This window comes from Athene noctua, chromosome 4, assembly GCF_965140245.1.
Source record: "Athene noctua chromosome 4, bAthNoc1.hap1.1, whole genome shotgun sequence".
NCBI lineage: Eukaryota > Metazoa > Chordata > Aves > Strigiformes > Strigidae > Athene > Athene noctua.
This window is the reverse complement of record NC_134040.1, coordinates 29,724,929-29,743,050: the sequence shown is the minus strand read 5'-3', so window position 1 is coordinate 29,743,050 and position 18,122 is coordinate 29,724,929. Positions and strand designations below refer to the sequence as shown.

General features: G+C 41.0%; 1 protein-coding gene across 1 annotated transcript in view; it reads left to right on the top strand.

Annotated features, from left to right (window-relative positions):
• Positions 1 to 18,122, top strand: part of TEC (tec protein tyrosine kinase) — a 52,837-nt gene that overhangs the window by 568 nt on the left and 34,147 nt on the right. The gene's annotated exons all lie outside the window — the stretch shown is intronic.

Sequence of the window (18,122 nt, the reverse complement as noted above, 5' to 3'; positions counted from 1 at the left end):
AGACTCTTCCACCTCGTCTCAAGGCACAATTAGCCTTGTGTGTGAGCTCAGCCATCTTCGTAATTCCTCCTGCTTCCCGTCCCACAGCGTGGTTGTCCCTTCTTGGCGGTGAACGCTCTTGTAGCCTTGTACTGGGATACAGTGTACTTGCAGCTCGCGCAGTGGGGGGACGAGATGCTCTGGTTGTCCCCAGGCTTCCTTTCTGCGTTCCTGTAAGTTGGAACCAATAATTCTTTGAACTGTAAGCTGAGTTTTTGGTGTAGACATGTCCATGAGCTCTCTGCTTGGAATGACAGAGGTGTACCTTGCTGTGACAGATACTAATCTGAAACGGTTCGTATTGCTTTATGAGTCAAGTAAGTGAGACCGTAGCTTTTGTAGATGCAAAAACTGACTGTAGTAGAAATGCAGATTAAAAGGTGTCTTGCAAGTTGTTGCTTCGGGAGCATCTGTTTTCATTTTAGAGTAAACGTTGCGGATGCTTTATCTATCTGTCTCACTTTTGATACAGTGTGGCTGCAGGGTGAAGTATTGCTGTTCAGTTTCTCAGAACTCTCCAGTGACTGGAAGATGGGTTGTTACCTATGGCTGCCATACAAACGTTTAGGGTATTTTGGGCCGTCGGAAAGCAGCACCTGTCCAAATAGGCTTCTAGTTACACTTGAGGGAGTACCTAGAGTGATTTGCACATGCTTCTCTGTCCTCTTAGCACAGCAGGTGTGCTGCTCGGACCATTCCACCTGGGCAAAAGAGGCCCTTTGGGTATCCTGGTCTAGTTTCACAGGCACTGCTCTTGTAGGTGGGGAGGTAGCTCCCAGGTGGGGTGCTGCTCATAGCCTTTTGATGGTTGTGGTTTGTAAGGGGACTACAGCAGGAAAGAGCCCTTTTGCTAACACAGTCTCCTCTGATAGGGGAGCATTTATCTACGTTTTATTTTACCTGTTTTATTTATTGACGAAATCACATCTTATGGTGATATAATCACATTTGTCTGCATTTAGTCCTCAATGAAAGGGTGCTTTACATGTTCTGCTAAATTTCCAAATGAATGAGTATTTTGAACCAAATGATTATGTGAGCTTGTCTACTGAAAACAGAGCAATGTAGTTGTATTTGGCACCTGGTTACTCTTTTTTTCTTTTTAATGAGATAATCTCACAGGTGTGAAAATAAAAAAATGAAGATTTGGAGCTCATATAATGCCAGTTAGACCTCTGTCCGGAAGTAACTAGTTTTGAGCTGCCAGACCCAATTTTATTAACCCTTCAAAATTTATAGGAGTCCTACCTTTTTTTTTTTTTTTTTTTAATGTTAATGTAGAATTCTAAAAATCTTTTAAATCTTTTAAAACCTTTGGTTGTGAGGCAGCTAGAATTATGTCTGAAGTTGCATTTGAATTCTTGGCTGTGGGCTCAGTATTGTGGATTTGGCATTGCAATGTATCCAGTAACCTGGCTGGTTGCCTACAACAGCTGAAAAGGGAGAAAAATGAAATAGAGCTGATAAAACAATATCAGCTCCCATATTGTTTCATCTTGCCTTGAAACAACACTGTATTCAGAAATGCTGTGTTAGTGTGGTATGCTGTAATTAAAATAACTGGGAAGTGGCTACTTTCACAGAATTGCTTGGAAGCATCAAGAGAAGTCTTCCCCTCCACCAAATGTAGGGGGAACCTGTTGTAGATTTAATTCTCTCTGTGTTGTGTTATCTTATAAACTGGGTACACGAGATAAGGTGCAGAATGGTGTAAGTTTCATACAAATATTTACCTCAAATATGTGAAACATTTTCTGGTTCTTAGACAATGGAAGTCTGTGCTTCCTGCTGTCAATGCAAAGACATGGAAAATGTGTCTTTAGCGCTTGTTAACCATTGACCTCTAAGATGTTTTTGTACTTTTGCTTGTTTTGACTTTTTTCAGTAACCTATTACCTTTTCACTGCTGAACTTGGAACGGTGCTTTAAAAAAACACAAGTTTGTGTATGCCAAAGAATCAGTTGTAGCAGTCTACAATGGCTCTCCTGCAGAAATAGGATAAGAAAAATACCAGCATAAAAATCCAAATAGATGAAAAGCAGTACTTGGATGGAGTGGAGTAAAGGTTGCCATGGAGAAGAAAGCCTGGGGTGGTAGATTTTTTAATATTTCAAAGAACATACATGCTTCTGAAGGACATCTATCATATATTTTTAGATTTTTGCTACAGATTTTTATTATTATGTAGATGCATTAATCTGTACAGAATTACCAACACCTTGGCTAAAAACTGACAGTATTGGTCAGTCAGTTGTTGCACTGTGAAAGTTGGAGTGATGATTTTCACTAAATGACCCATAGTTTTCTGTTATGCAAAACACAAGGGAAGGACTCTCATTACACTGATTGCAGCCTGACAGACCTTCTCACTATGGAGAGATTGGGCCAGTTTACCCTAATTCTCCTGGCCAGGGCCTCATGCTAGTACTAGCCATTAGAGATATATAACGGGGCAAAACTCTCTAGAAACCAGTGAAATTGCACCTGCATTTTAACAAATGGCCAACCAGTCTCAAGAAATGTATTTTCTTAATGGAGGATGTTACTTCTAAAGGCAAATCCCCGGTTTGCTGTGTTGGTCCTCAGGCAGAGGTGCATTCTGCTCCCATGCTTCTGGTCTGGTTTTCTAAGTGTATTTTTTAAAGGAGAAGACATTAGGAAAGACAGCAGTGTGTAGGTGAGGGAAGTCAGTGTTTGAGTGGACATGTATGCCCTTTTGTCAGCGTGACCGAAGAGGAACTGTGGAGCAGAGGCGTGTGATTGACCACTGCCCCGTGGCCATTACAGTTCTGGCAGTTCTCAGTCATCTCTTGCCCTGGCTCAGCTGCATAGGCTGTGATTCAGAGTCAGAGCAAATACCATGTGAGAGAAAACCTTGAAAAACAGATAGACTTCTTTTTACATGTGAGGAGATGCATCTCATGGTAGGAGATATTTTTCAGGGAGGGGAGTGGGTTTTTACAATTTCCTAGACACAGAGGTGGGATGGAATAAGGAAAGGTCCGTTCATTGCAAGCACAGTGAAGAGGCCGCTGTGTTCAAATGGGATCATGGTATCTCTGAAGCAGTAGCAGAAGCCTCCTGGGAGTAAGTCTGTCTATCACAGGCAGGGTTTACCTTTCTTAGGAAGAATGACATCACCTAGGAGAAGTCTTCGGTTTTGATAATACCCAAACCTTTAGGAGGAAGATGATATGGCTGAAAAGACACATCTTGGTTGGATGAATCTGTCCTGTATTCTGGGCGGTTCAGTGAAGCTCATGCTTACCTTGGTGTGGTCCAGCCTTGGTACTGTGGGCAGGAGGGGTGATTTTGGGAGCCTGCTGCAGAGAGATGAGTTGCTCTGGGAGAGCCTGAGCCTGGCCAACAGCTGATATACGAGAGCTGTTCACTGTCTGCTGAGGGCAGCTGCAGGACTCAGCTGCTTGTGATGGGAAGAAGTGTTTGGCCAGATTTGCAGTAGCAGTCCCTCTTCTGAGGTAAAGTAGCAGGCTTCCAACTAGGCCACCCTATTTCAGCTCTTAAGGTAAAAATCCTATGTGACGTTAAACAAATGCAGAAAAGAGGGAAAGAAAAAAAGATGGCAGTGTGCTGAGGTATGTGGGACCTGGGCAAATGCTTTCTTGGCACTCTTGCTTTTCCTCATTCACGTTTCTCTTATCAGCGGATGTATGAATGGGTACCACTCTGCCACATGTAGGACATACATGTATGCTCAAGTAGGTCACAGCTGAGTTTCCTGTCAGGAGGGGTTTTGTTCAGCCCTGTGCTTATTACAAGTTGCAATCTGATTAAATCATAAAAACACTTTAGATCTAGGCCTTGTTTCCACTTGAATGTGGGGCAGAATTAACTGGCTTTGGGTAGTACAGGAAGCAGGGCTCTTCCTTCTGAACCAGGATTTGGGCAGGACACGGGGACCCTGCCCCGCCGGAGAGCGCACTGTCCCTTGTTGTGTTAGATTGGGACCAATTCCTGACTTCTAACGCTTATTAAAGAGAAAAAGACTTTTTAAAAATTATTATTATTCTCTCCACAGGATAGCCACATAACTCGCCATCAGACCCAGATGATAACTGCCCTTTAGTTTTAGCTGAACATAGTGTCCGTTGTAACTCTGTCCTAGGCAGTCCTAATGCACAAATCTTCTGGTCCAGTTCCCTGTGCTAGCCTACAGGTAACCATAATACCTCAAATTTTTACTGTATTCAGGGTTGCTGCTTGTCCTGTGAATTACAGGTTGTCCTATATCAGAGGCTCAAGCTCCATATCCTGGCAGAAAGAGTCACAGAATCACAGGATCATTCAGGTTGGAAAAGAGCCTTGGGATCTTCAAGTTCAACCATCAGCCCTGCTCTACAAAGTTCTCCCCTACACCATATTCCTCAACATCTCATCTAAATGGCCTTAAACACATCCAGGAATGGTGATTCTACCACCTCCCTGGGCAGCCTAGTCCACTGTCTAACCACTCTTTTTGTGAAAATTTTTTCCCTCATGTCCAGTCTGAACCTCCCCTGTTGCAGTTTAAAGCTATTCCCCCTTGTTCTGTCACTAATCACCTGTGAGAAGAGACCAGCACCAACCTCTCTACAATGTCCTTTCAGGTAGTTGTAGAGAGTGATGAGGTCTCTCCTCAGCCTTCTCTTCTTCAAACTAAACAGTCCCAGCTTTTTCAATCGCTCCTCAAAGGATTTATTCTCCAGGCCCTTCACCAGCTTCGTTGCCCTCCCCTGCACTCGCTCCAGCACCTCGAGATCTCTCTCGTATTGAAGTGCCCCAGACTGGACACAATACTCCAGGTGTGGCCTCACCAGTGCAGAGTACAGGGGCACTATCCCCTCCCTACTTCTGGTGGTCACACTGTTTCTAATACAAGCCAGGATGCCGTTTGGCTTTCTTGGCACCTGGGCACACTGCTGGCTCATGTTCAGCTGCTTGTCTATTAGAACCCCCAGATCCTTCTCTTCCAGACAGCTCCAGCCACTCCTCCCCAAGCCTGTAGCCATGCAGGCGGCTGTTGTGGCCCAAGTGCAGGACCTGGCACTTGGCCTTGTTGAAACTCATCCCGTTAACGTTGGCCCACCGATCCAATCTATCCAAGTCTCTCTGTAGAGCCTCCCTATCTTTATGCAGATCGACACTCTCACTTAACTTGGTGTTATCTGTGAACGTACTAATGATACGATAATTGTGTGTGTGTTTTCCCTGCCCCTCCTCCCCAATTATGATTGTCTCTTCCCAGCTGAAGTTGCAAACCATGGCCATTCCCAGTGCCACAGTGGCAGAAGAGAAGGGGGCCTGTCGCGCATGGGGTTGTGTGACCCCATTTGAGGGATGTGTTCTTAACATGTAAACTGAGTTGAGCTCAATGGACCACTTTTTCTGTCCCACAGGAGATCCTTTAAACTGGTAATCTTAAATACACTTTGGAATCTTTTGGGAGTAAAATTGCTACCTAAACTGTATCCAGCAAAGATGCTTGAAAGAACATTTTATTAACATGAAGAGATCTAGCACTTGGGTGTTAAGAGTGGCTGATTCAAAACTGTCAGTGCAACGTTGATTCAGCTTGTTTATGCATAAGGCATTATGAGGTATGTTTAGTTATGTAGCCACATGTGGTTTTCTTTTCCCATCAGTCCACTGTTTCATTCAGACCATGGCTGGTCGGGCTGTTTCGCTTTGCTTTATTGTGGTAGGTAGGCCGTGAGGACCAGCTCACCCTTGGTACTGAAGGCTGGCGCCTGGCTAACAGCTTAGGTGACCTCTCATTCATCCTCAGTGGCGCTTGAATGGAGCAGGTTCGGTTGTTGGGAGGAGCTCCAGTGTGTGAGATGAACCATGAAGGTCTGTTTTGTGGGAGGGAAGTTTGGGAGAATGACATGATGAAAGGCTGTGGTGTGTGAGAGCAGTGAGAGATCAGCTGGAGGGCTGTGGTTCTGTGTTGGGGGCTGCAGGCAGCTCCTCCATCATTGCAGTGGCTCTCTTCCCACCGAGACACTCTGTCAAAGCATGAAGGGGGTTACAGCTGTTTGATTAAAAAATCAAGTCATGGGCAAGTAGCAAAATTACTTCCATTTTGTTTAGTTACTTTTCTGGATCTCTTGAACTGAAACTAACTCTGCGAGTCAGTGTGAAGCAGACACTCCCTGTGAAAACCTGAGACCCAGCCATAAAGGACTATCTTATCTCACCTTTGCAGTGTCTTAACTTTACTTCTTGTATTTTTTACTTCAGTGGCACTAGATTGTGGCAGTCCAAACTTCTGGTGATGCCCCTTCTGTAATATCGTTATGCCTCACATAAATAATAAGAGAGGAGTAAGATACTATCAAGCATTAATGACCGTATTGCATGATGGCTCAAAGAGAGTTTAAGCTGAATGCTGTTCCTTAAGATGATAAATGTCTTGTGACACCTGACAAGTGCTTTCGTTCCACATTTAGCTCACAACAGTTGAAACACTCTGACATCAAGGAGAGCAGAGATAACAAGCCACTTTGCTGGAGATGTTCACTACCTTGCAGGAGTGAGAGGAAAGAGAAAACACGAGACCACAGCACTGCATCGCTTGTATTTATTTTCATATTCAGTGAGAAATTTTTTCCCTGAGTTAGTACTTAACATTTTGACAGGAATGAAACTGAAGTCTGGTTGTATTCTTTGTTCATTAGGCTGCACCGTATGTGAAGAAGAAATTCTTCAAGCTCACAGCCTGGATTTTCAGTCCCATATGTGGATACTTTATTAGTAAGCAGCTGAAATGCAAGTAAAAGTTTAACAGAACTGTACAAATAATTTTAGGGTAGAGCTCTGTGGGTTCTGCCTCAGTAACTTCAGGAAAACAGGTCTTGCTCTTCCAAGTATTTCTCTAGAAAGTACCCAGCAGTGTGGATTCTATTTAGAGGTCTTTGTCCATTTAAAAATTTTTAATCCTTAACATAACATACATGTGGTTCAAGCACAGAGCAACACAGAAACTGAAAGGTGTTATTAGATGATTAAAGAAAATGAAAGCTGCTTGTAAGTACTATGTCAGCTAGATGTGCAGAAAGCATGAGAACATGAAATTCAGTCTGGTAGCATTACTTCTACAGTTTTGAGTGCAAACAAGTGGTAGTTCTTGAAGTAAGAGTCATATTGTCCCATCTCAGTGCAGTGAGGATGTGGTGTGACGGTGAGGGAATTTGGAGTTTCATTTATGTGAAATTTTCCTTGTAAGCTATCCAACATAACAGGGTAAGAGTCTGGAATCAGAAGATAAGAACGCTGACCTTGCCAACGCCACTGCTTTGGTAGCTGTAGGCCTGAACTGCCAGATGTGGGAACAGTAGTATGAGATCTTGGCCAAAATGTAACTGGTCATTCATTTTGGGTTCAATGTCTTGGGCTCATTGCATAGCAGAGAAGGCGTACCCTGGTGAAAACGATGCAGGGGAAACTTGACAAACAGGAACTTGCAGTATTTCCTGTCCCCCACTTGCTGCCTTGGGTTTTCCCTCATGCACAGAAGGCAGTTCTGGCCTGTAACTTTCAGCGGATAAGAGGTTTGGGGCCACTCAGTGGGTGCAAAAAAGCAAGAGTTATCAAGTGGCCTTATAATATGACCTCAAAATAAAGACTTTGAGGGGAAATATACCCATTAATCAACATGGATACCAACATGTGAGCTGTGGCCAGTAGTTCATCATCTGAGTCAACTTCACAGCTTTGTCTTCAGCTGAAATCCCCCTGTTTATTATTAAAGTATTTCTTACTAGCAGGTGTTTGTTTCTGTCTCTATTTAAAACCAGTTATTAATGTAAGTGTATGTTTTTCTTATTAGTGGCTCTATTAATGAATGTGTTTAAACACAGTGTAGTTTCTGGTATATTTGATTTGAATTAAACAGTCATTATAATGGGGGGGTGGGGAAAACATGGTATATAAATTTTTAGTATATTGCCAGCATCTTACCACATGGCATATAGTTACCTGGGCTATGTCTTCTGCATGTCTCATTTTTTTAAAAGCATACTACTGGTGTACAAATGTTGGAATTGCTCCTGGTGGAGGGTACAGGGTATGCAAGAGCAGTGCTTAATCTCTTGCTTACAAACCTGTTAACTCTTGCCTCAGATAACCTCACGAGTCAGTGAAATACTTCAGTATTGAACTTTACTGATCTACTGATACTTCAGTATTGAACTTTAATATTAAAGCTTGTTGCTAAGATGTTCTTCATAGACCATCTGAAAAGCAACTAAAAGGCTAACTTTTAAAAAAGGATATGATTTTATTAAGCTTATTTTATTAGAGAGAATGGTTGGCTTTGTGCCTACAATGGGGCTGTTAACAGCTATTCCTGTAAAGCAGACTTGGCTCTCATCTACTGTACATGAGTGACCTAGAAGGGTGGATGCTCGATAAAAGATATAAAGAATACAATGGAGAGTAGACCGTGGTCTTCAACAACCTAGGAAAAAGTAACAGCACAACACTCCACGATGGAGCTGGTTCCGGGCCATCTCATCTAGTTCTGTTAAATTGGTGTTAATATGAAAGAACAATACAGCAGCCATCACTTCTCCCTAACCTAGTACTTATCCCGAGGTAGCTGCTGCTTCTGCAAGCTGCATGCCTACAAGCCCCCACAAATTCCCTGAGAGCCGACTACTTTTTTGCAATTTTTCCCTGACCTCATGGCTTCCTCGCAGTTCTTCCCAGCCTTATGCTTATTTTATGATCAGGCAGTCCTTGGCTGGGACATAGCCAATTTACTACAGATGGCTCTGGACTACTTTTCCTACAAAATCTGTCCATTTGCACTGAGGCTAAAGGATGCATGTATAGCTGTCATTCCATAGATACTAAAGCACTCAGCTGGCTTTTATGTTGCAGGTGCCACAAGGTTTTTATCCATTTTGGCAAGTAATATGGTTTCTATATAGCTGCAAAGGGGAAGAAAAAAAAAAGAATATTTTGAGGAGCACTGCAGAAGTGATAAAAGGTTTTATACCTGAATTCTGATGAGACAGTTCCATCTGACTAATCTGATTGAAATACTAGAAATAATCTTAGAAGACAAACAGATAAAGAGCTACAGCCTGCTATCAATTTGGGAAGTGGTAGTTTCCCTGAAGAAATGAAAAGTTCCTTTACATTTCTTGTGAATAAAATGTAAGTGCAAAAAGTGGGTGAGAGGTTGCTAGGTAAATAGCTTGCTTCCCTTGCAATAATCAGCAAATATATAGTTGATGTTTGCAGGATGTCTTAAAAGCAAATGCTGTTTTGATTCAATTCAGTTTTGAGGAACTTCTCAAAATAAACTAATCTCATTAATTGGACTGCTGGCTGGCACATTGTGGGGGTGGATTGCTACCTTTTTGAGTACTGTCAGATCATTATACCTGGTCTAGCAGAGTTCCAATGGACTGCATTGGAGGTTTTGTAACTAAAGGTTGGCTTTTGAAGATGGATTTCAAAATCTGTGTATCCTTATCACTGGATTTCCTGCAGGCATTGAGGAAATTATAGGTGCTCCATGACCCACTGTGCTTCTACACATGCAAGGTGTATCAGGTCATTTAAGGGTAGCCTGGGACAGAGAGTGGTTGAAGTGAAGTCATAATTGATGCCTGCTTCTACTTTGTGTGGGATGTACCTACAGACCACTTCTACATACCTCTTGTGAGACATGGAAAAAATATTTTTAATTCATAAAGCATTTAGCAAACTTAAAACCAATCCAGTTTATGGCATTCTTTTTATGTCAACCCCAGAATGAGTGGCTCAGGATGCTCATCTCTTTACCAGTGGCACTTTGCCCTGACAGTCCTTTGGTGCAGAGAACGGACAGCTTCCTTAGGGGTATTTCACAGAATCATCTAGGTTGGAAAGGACCTTGAAGATCATCCAGTCCAACTGTTAACCTAGCACTGACAGTTCCCAACTACACCATATCCCTCAGCGCTATGTCAACCCGACTCTTAAACACCTCCAGGGATGGGGACTCCACCACTGCCCTGGGCAGCCCATTCCAACACCTAACAACCCCTTCTGTAAAAAAATGCTTCCTAATGTCTAGTCTGAACCTTCCCTGGCACAACCTGAGGCCATTCCCTCTTGTCCTATCGCTTATTACTTGGTTAAAGAGACTCATCCCCAGCTCTCTGCAACCTCCTTTCAGGTTTGCTTATTGCTGGAAAAGAATGTTCAAGCCAGAAAAGCTTTCCTTCAGCCACTGATTGTGTTTTCTTGGTAGCTTTTAAGATGATTGCAGGTAGTGATCTAGAAGGCTGGGTGTTGCTTTTATGTGTTGAAATGTTACTGTAGAAGATTGGTTCCAGAATGAATGGGCTTGGGACCAGAGGAGAAGTGGTGCTAGATGGTTCATAAGTGGCTTACTTCTATACTTAGAAGTAAGTATTCTCCACTTTAAGAGGTATGTTAGCCCAGTGGTACAAAGCAGGACTGCGATCATGTTCAAGTTGGTGCAGAGATAGGGTCATTGTATTGGTATAAGTTACTTGTTGTGTATGCTGGTAGAGCAGAAAGAGTTAACTTTAGTACTTGGACAACAAGTAGGTCTCTAGCTTAGGGGAAAAAGTTCATCTTAGAGTGTTTGGAAAGAGAAGTAACTGAGGAAGTATTAGTCATTCCCTGTGCATAAAGCAAGTCGTCATTTGTATGTATGACAGTATTTTAGTTAGACCATGTCAAAAGAGTGTCTTGAATACTGAAATAAATCGAGCTTATTTTTGGTGTAATACGTCACATGCTTACCTGAGATTCTATAACATTTTGAAAAACAAACTCAAATTGTGAAGAAAGTGAATTAAATTGACAACAGTAATTAAAAAGGATAACCTGAGTCGTTGATTTTATTTTTTTTAAGCGATTTTCAGCCTAGATTTGATTTGTTTTTCTTAGATTTGCACTTTTCTGTACAATAGCAGTTGACCTCCGACTTACTGGTGAGCTTTAGGATTCCTAAACAGAACTAGGTTCAACCTCTGATTTAATAGAACATTTATTTTTTCCAGCCCTCTAAATCTCCATCTCCCTGGAGAAGCAGGAAAAGCTTTTGTGCAAGCATCACCCATTTCCTTTGCCAATCTCATCTTTACTTGTTTCTTTAGTAAGTAGGTATTACTCTTTCTCTTCCATTCTTATTGTCAGGGAATTTTAGGAAAAAGGCTGAGGCAGCAGCTCAGCTTTACTGAACGTCCAGCTGGCGCCGCAGAGCCAGCAGGGGACTCGTGGAGTAGCCTTGGTCTATGTAGAAGTGAAGTAAATAGCCTCTGCTCTCTCTGAGCTTCTGCTCCTCCAAACCAATGCCATGCTGGTTTCGAGTCAGTTCTTCCATTTTCGTCTCTAATGTATCTTTGAAAATACTTGCCAGAACAAGAGACTGTTTCCTTTTGAAGGTAAATAGACATGTAAGAAGGGCCGGTATACCACATATCTCTTCCTGGTTCAGACCTTGACCTTCCCTTTCTGTTCATGCTTTATCTTTTATCTCTTCTCTATCAGTTGAGGGCCAGTTATATTTGTGCAAGTAAACCAAACTAATATTCTTCACCAGACCTTAATGCTGCACAAGTAAAAAAGCAAATCTCTTTATGCTCAAGTCAAACTCCTTGCAGCGTCCTGAAGTCCTGGTGTTGGACCGCAGTGGGTAAGAGCTGCTGTACCTCAGCAGAAAATTAAGTTTACCATTTTCTCTCTACTTCAAGTGTGGTATTTAGAAATATAAATAGAGCAACAAAGTTTGGACCTGGGAAAATCTGCTGTCTCCCTCCTAAGGGTTAATATAAAATATCAGTGAATAAAAATATTCACTGGCTTGGATTTGGTCCTTGTCTGAACAGTGTGGATTAGGCACCATGGAAATGTCAACAAGTACCATACCAGGCAGTGTGTATAGTTAGCGACAGCGTCCTCATTCAGATGTTTGAATTCATCACTATGATAGCACTGCTTTCCTCATTCAAAAATCAGAAATCCACCCTCAGAAAGAAGTCTTTAAAAAGAAAGTGAAGTTGCTTTTTTTTTTTTTTAAAAAAAATTGCCTTCTCTAATTTTAATCTTCCTTTGCTTAAATCAAATGTGTGATAATGAAAATATAGCTAATTATCTCACATACCATTTTGCTGGCTGTTGCAGGAGGTTTTGTCAGAAGGCCCAGCTGGCAGTAAGTTTGTTGTCTTGTAAAAGTTTGGTCTGCCTGTGTGCTAAGGCCACCAAATATGCAAAGATCTCATCTGGAAGCTGTGTAAATGCAGTAAACCCTGCCAACAGACAGGATATTTTAGTTTATGTCAGACTGCATATGGCTTCTGGTGAGCTCAAACCCACAGGTTTTCAGTAGAAAAGGTCAGTTCTGCCTGCAGAAGGCTTGAGATTGAGTTTCTTATGTGGGAAGCACTGTTCAATCATGGTTGGCCTCCTCAAAGCTTTTCATAGTCTACAGCAAAAAATAAGGTGGTACCTTTGGATGCTGGAGTGGAATTTAATGATACTAGCCAACGTTGATAGCATTATTATGGAAATAATAGCAACCATTAACTGCTGTATGGGCTGAGCAGAGGGTGATGCAAAGCCACATTATGTATGTGGTTACAGAACTATCTAATATTCTGAAGTCTAAAAAAAATAGACTTCGGAGTATTTGAGATTGTCTTACTGTTAAAGGTTTTCTCTGTATGGTTTTGCATACATTTTTAACTACCTATCCCATGAATGTGATGAATTAGAACTACCCCCTATATATGTGTATACATATAAAGACCTCTTTCCCCCAACAACATAAGCAATCAGTTTTTCATGTCATACTATTACTCTGTGTGAGAAAAAGGGTGTGGTTGAAGGTAGGGGTTAAATTTGAATCTACATAGATGATGGTGAAGAACAACAGAGACTTCCCACAAGCATTGGAAGAGCAGCAAGAGCACAGGTTTGGAGATGTTACAGCTGTACCAATGTCACTTTGTAGGTAATAAATACAGTAGAAGAGCAAGTTCATGTTCAGAAAGATTTGCAACTCTTGGGCAGTGGGTTTTGCTTATCTTTAGTACAGAAATGAGGAAGACTTTCTTGTCTTCAAAGAAATTGCAAGATGAACTCATACCTTCTGGCTAACCGAACATGGGAAGTTAGGGATAGTGTTCAGTGTTCAGTGTAAGACGCTGTATCACTAGTACTATTTCTTGAGGCAGTGACACATTCAAAAGCTTTTTATCTTTAGAAAGGACAGGTGGATGTGCATGCAGGTCAGTAGGCTGAGAAAACTTGCATTTTGCTACTTTAACTGATGTTTCAGAGTCTTTTTTTGTGCCTTGCTTTCCTATGTCCCAAAGTTTCAGCTTTATTTTTCTTCAGCAAAGAACATTATAAATGCTAAAGAGGTTTTTGATCTGAATAAACTGAAGGCAAAATAGTCAGTCCAAGCTTATAGGTATTGTGGAGCTTTTATGTGGAAGAAATAAGAAAAGCTACAAATACTCAGCTCTACAGGAATGAATAAAAAAAAAGTAGTTGTTGAGCATAGTGAAAATTGATCAGTCCATCCTTTATATGGTATCCCATAGTGTTGCTAACTCAAAGTTAGCAGTAAATAAATTTTAAAATGTCTATGTCAACATATTTTTCTACATCATGGATGGTAATAATGTACTTTGTTTCGTGAGGCAGAGGTTCCTTTCCTAAATAATTTATTCGTGAGACAATCGAAGAAGATGAACTATAAAGTTGTGAAAGGATAACTTAGCCATTCTCCTAAATCTGAATTCATCATTGTAAGGGGAAAGAAACCGTTTTGCTGCTCTTACCATTTTCCCAAGCTGTTTTGTGCACTTTGGCTCTACTTTCTTGTGATGGTTGATTATTTGATGCGCTGGTGTGGTGGGATGAACCACCTCGATGCCACCTGACTCTATTGAAGAGGGACTTACCTCACTTCATTTACTCCAGTTACCTAAGTTATAATGCTAAAAGGATACAAATGCTTGTATTTTGTAAAATGTAGTGAACCTGTTTCTGAGGAATTTAGGGAAACCTGTGCTGGTTGTGATGAAATACTCCTCCTGCATGTGTACATGAGTAGGTTTCAGTTGAACAAAGGATATTTTGCAACATCACATGGTTATCTCAGAATCTCCAGTCAGAGTTGTCACCGAGTTACCCCAGAGGCTGTTTACTTTTAACCTAAATTTAATACAGGCAAATATGAAGTTTATTTTCACGTGGTCTGATTATATATAAAATTAACCAGTTATTCTTTGGCTGATTTTCAAATAGAGACTAGGGTTTTGCAATCCTTTGGGTATAATTTTGAAATCTGTTTGAAAGTAGCCCCACCCAATTGCATTTCTTTCATTTAGGAAAGAAAAAAGCATGCATAGGATAGAAGTGGTTTCTGAGAGCCTGCTATTAAAAAAAGAGGAGAAAAGCAAATCCAAGTATTTTTTACTTCTCATTTTTCTGGCATATGATACATTTCAGATATCATTGCAGTAATTACCCTCTCTTCCAATTTTAAAATATGACAGATTATGCTCAAGTATATTTCTCTGTATTTGTATTTCTGAAATTTACCATTTGAACCGGGAAGAATAACAGTTGTCTTTTTTTCAGTTGGCTTGTGTTTTTCTGAGTTAGAATCTGCAACCTTAGATGTGGGGCAAAAAGACTTTTCAATCATACGAAGCACAAGAGCACATTTTGCAATCCTTGGTTGCTCACACTGAGTAGTAATTATTCAAATAGGTCTGTGCTGGATACTCATGTAAGTAACTATTCGCATGTAACTTTGTTTGTAGTTTCATGATAAAGCAACAGCAGTTTCAGCAGAAAAAACAAGGGTAAGGAGTTCTCCTTTTCTTCTTCCTTCTGCACTGTTTCTGCTCTCTACCCAGACCTGCAGTGAGAGCTGCCTGTTCACTTATCCCACTGCAGCTGTTTGCAGGGACACATTATGAACCTGCTCAGCAAATTGATCTGAATTAATTAAAAAGAAAAAAAAAAAAAAGAAAAAAAAAGTCTGGAAGAGTTACAGATTTGAGTCAGAATTACAACTACCATCTGTGTACTTAAAATTGATGCTTTGATTTATTTTTAAAAAACTTGAATTAGTGACTATTAAATCAAATCATTTTAATTAATGTACTGCACTAGGTAGTAGGTTTTCAGTGTTAGGTATGCGGATCTGGAATTGCTACCAGTTTGTTTTGATGGGGCCAAAATCTGAAAAAGCAATTGTGCTTGATGCATGAAACTCAGGTCAGAAAGCTGCGAATGCTGATTTCTTAGAGGGATTCTCTGTCTTGAATAGCAGCCCATCAGCTTAGTGTTAAGACTTGGCACTGAAGAACCTAAATTCCTAGATAAATGTTAACCATCACTAAGGAAGGTTTGAAATTCAGAAAACAGAATTCCAGCTTGATTTCCCCCCCCCCCCCCCCCCCGCCCCCCGACACAGACAAATGTTTTCTGTTGGTGTTTGTTTTATGACTGTTGTGATAAGTGTGTTTTTCAGAATGCTTTTTTTTCTTCTGAACCACTCCAGAAAAAGTGACTATTACTTAATGTATTTGGGTCATAGAAGCCCTGGTCAGACTGGGGTACACTTTCTCTTTCCTACTCACTAGAACTTCCACTGGGATGTTCATATGTTTATTCAACTGTTTGAATATTACATGTGCTTCCCGACTGTCTTGTGGTGACTAGTTGTTTCAATAAACAAATGCAATCCAGGAGCTGGGAGTGGGAACCAGGAGATGCATGGGGAGTGTTGCAACTGCTGGGGTTATCACTTAAAGCCTTGGTTTTCCCCAGTGAAAACCAGGCAAGGTGGCATGTATAAGAAGCCTCGTCTACAAGTAAAAACGTACTTTGTACATCTTGACCAATATTGACTTAGCAAATTTATCTTAACAGTTGTTTTCATTTGCTTTGAGGAGGGTGTGTGGTGACATCATGGCCATAGAGGTGAATATTTGTATAATGTGAAGATGGATCAATGCAAGAATGCAGACTTTTTGCACCCTAAAAAAAGCTGAGAATCTGTAACTCTTTCTGATTTCAGTCATAATTCCGAGTACTCAGCATCTGTGCAAATTATATCATATTTGTTATTGTGTAACTCAGGTTGGCAGGGAACAGGGCAAGTCCTTGGCAGGAGTGATACTCTGACAAGTTTAGATAGGTGGCAGCACGAAAACCCCATAGCTGTTTGTGACAAGATAACAGCGTGTCCTGCAAGCAGCTTCATGTCCTGATGGTCTGGGAACAATGGAATATTTTGGGGGGAAAAGTGCAGAAAATTTCTAAAACTGTACTGAAGAAAATGTAGTGATGTATAGTTTGATAAGAGGTAAGGGTGGCTGTTCAGGTACTTCTCAATGAAGTATAGCAATTTTGTAAAGGAACTTTCAGAATAATAGGTGAGGGTTCAGTTGTCCTGAGCCTTATTTATGGAAACACAAACGGCTGGAGCCATTGGCTTGGAGAAAAACCCAAACAAAACAAGTTTCTGTGACTAAATGCACATTCAAAGGCTGATCTTCTGACCTGGGAAACTGGTTCTAATCTGCAGAGATCTCCATAGCAGAGATGTAGCAACCAGGTGCAGACATTGACCGATGACATTATCAATGTCTTTATTTTTTAATGCTGATTTTTGTCAAAAGGATTTTTGTTTTGCTTCATGTATAATGTTAATGTCACCGAACAGGGCAGCTAGGGAAATGAAATATTTTAGCATTATCAGTACTTAGATTTGAAATCATAGTTAATTTTGAATCCTTCTTGTGCTCTCTAGTGTAGCAGTCTAGGGATCTCTGAGATCACAGTTTCTAAGAAGGATAATAATTATGTTTTTATTAATGCCAACAGAGAATTTGTACTATAGGGAACAGAAGGGTTGTTTTGAGTGGGAGTTTTGTGTGCCTTAAGGTGGTCTGAAAGTTAATACTGACTTTTAATTCTTTGAGCAATTTTCAGTTCATGGTGGTATCTTTCCCTCTGCAATTACCTTCAAGATGTCAGTTTATTTTTAGAAGGGCAATAAACCAGAATTGGGTAGCTTTAATAATTAAAGGATGCACTCAAGACAATTACCAATTAAAAAATACCTATCTTCTTCCCAGGAATGCAGTGTGACAAATGACCAACAAAATGTATGTATGCATCAGAGAAAGAGGAGAAACAAGAAGAGGTTATTCATAATAATGACCATTTCCAATCCTATTATAGTCTTATACATCCTAACCTGGTCTTATTTTTTAGTTCCATGTAAACCACGGATTAATTTTTTAGCATATACAGAGATATACCTTGAAAAGAAAAGGATAATTTAAAGCAGCGAACAACTACATCCAGCTGTGTGAAATGGCGGGAGTGTGGGGAAACAAGAGCTTAGTTGGCCAAAATGGGGAGTAAAGCGTGGTATCAGGACTAGACTAGAAAGCAAAAGGTGTCATTTTATATACTGTCACAGCAAGTAATTACATGTTTAGGCACAAAGTAAAAGGAGAGGCATTGAAGTGAATTTGTTTGCATTCAATTTTATTTAAACTTTCCTTTTGTAATGTAATCTTGTGAGGAGGCCTGTGGCTTTTCAGGCTTCTCAGCGCAATACTGTGAAATGCACTGTTTTGTCCCTGCTGAAGTTATGTTGCCTGCAGAGAAAAATGTACATACATTACCCTGGTGAATTTTGAAATACTCTTAAGTAGTAAATAGGTGCATAAATTAAGCCCTGTGAGAAGTGAAAAAGGTTTTGGGTTGGTTTTTTTCCATAGGTTGGAAGGAAACTTCCTACTGGTACAGAGACCTGCAGTGATTATGTAGGGATTTGGCTTGCGTCATCCCCCTGCCCCCTCCACACATGCAGACATGACATATGTAGTCACTGGTGCCTCAGCAGATGCTGCTGTTCCTTGTTCAAGCCGTGGCCTCTGGCCTCCAGCCGTGCTGCTCTAGCCAGCGCTTCGGTCAAGGTCTGTGCCTGCAGCATGCCCTGGCTTCAGAGCACAGCTCGAAGTGGGGGCCAGACCTGGTGGAAAGCTCGCAAAGGTAACGGGGTGGGGGGAAAAGT